Below are 1,555 nucleotides of genomic sequence, written 5' to 3'. Positions count from 1 at the left end.
CCTTATCTTCTTCCCCCTTTTAAATTAAAACTGAAAACTCCTCTCTCTCTCTTCCGATTTGGCTGAATCGGAGCAACGGCGACGTCACGGCTATCACGTTACCGCCGCCGCCGCCGACGACGAGCCACCATGGCTCCGCCGCCGACCGCCGTCTGAAAACAGGTAACCCTAATTTCCTTTCTCTCCTTTCCATTTTCTCCCACCACCTTCTTCATTTAAAAAAAAATCTGAAATCCTTCCTCTCTTTCTCTCTTGGCAGAACGGAGACCACCCTGTGGCTCCGCCGCCGGCAGCCGCAGCGGCTGCCGCCCCCTGATTCCATCACTCACGTATGCAGAACACGGCTCAGCCCCAAATTCAGTCATAGCATAGATGATTTGAGCAAAATTCATACATAGTCAGGAAGTAATTATCTCTATATGTCCATGTAAAAAGTCAAGATCTTTAATTGTTCTTCAATTAATCACACTGCATATAAACACCTCACTTGTAAATTCAGCCTTTCGAACATCAATGTTTAAAACGAGTTTATACACAAGTTGTATGCACATAAAGAGGAATATGAGCAGTTGTATGCGTTGGTGGTTCTTTTGGAGTTATGAACTTGATACAAGAAATGGAGTATTTCGATTTAGAAAGTAACCTTGAATTGGTAGATAATGATTTACTGTTTCTGCATAACAAGCATGAATAATAGGATATCAGAAGGTGCTCTGTAAATGACAAAGAAATGAGATGGAAAAATACTTGTAATAATTACCATGAAGTTTGGTTGGAGGAATGAACGTAGGAGACGGTGAGTATGAAAAACAATGGTGAAAGTGGCTGTGATTTTAAAGAAAAATGGGGTGGCTTGGATGGATGAGGATCGTGTGAACATGGAATTTCTTCAGCATACTTTGTATGACTGAAGAACTTTTTTCAGCATGCGTAGTAAATTCTTCAGCATGCTTAGGATTCAGCATGCTTAGGATTATTCAAATTTAATCATTAAAATATCTAAGAGATTAATATATTAATTATATGGTTCCAAACTCATTTAAATACATTAAGACATATAAGCCTAATTCTTATTGAAGCATAAAATCCATTTGAGCTTGCTTCTAACATAAATTAAATTACTCATGGGCTTAAGTAAACAATCGATAAAAGATTCATATTTAACACTTCAGTGTTAAATTCTCCACAATAAATTAATGGATTCAAAATATATTTTGAGTGCATCATCTATTGAAAATAAAAAAAATAAATCATCACATATATAAATTATCAAATTCATATAAGTTCGTATTTTATTAATGGATGCTGAACCCTAATTACCATAATCAATCCTTAAATCAGTAATTAAAAGTATATAATCCTTAATAAAAAGTCGGGTCATTACAATATATGGTTGATGAACAATCTTAAGTTGCTGATGAACACAATTCATAAACAATGTGAACATAACTGTATTAAATTGAACACCAATATATATTCATTGAACAGTGGGTTCAAATATGGAGGAAATTCGAAAAGCACTCATGTGATAGATAATGATAGGTTCAAATGATCG

General features: G+C 35.6%; 1 long non-coding RNA gene across 1 annotated transcript; it reads left to right on the top strand.

Moving 5' to 3' along the window:
* LOC131024291 (uncharacterized) lies at positions 1–587 on the top strand. The gene is made up of 2 exons (XR_009101740.1): positions 1–162; positions 260–587. It is a non-coding gene; the product is annotated as an uncharacterized LOC131024291 (long non-coding RNA).
* Positions 588–1,555: the final 968 nt, after the last annotated feature.

This window comes from Salvia miltiorrhiza, chromosome 5 (assembly GCF_028751815.1).
Source record: "Salvia miltiorrhiza cultivar Shanhuang (shh) chromosome 5, IMPLAD_Smil_shh, whole genome shotgun sequence".
Taxonomy (NCBI): Eukaryota; Viridiplantae; Streptophyta; class Magnoliopsida; order Lamiales; family Lamiaceae; genus Salvia; species Salvia miltiorrhiza.
This window is presented reverse-complemented; position numbering and strand designations above follow the sequence as displayed.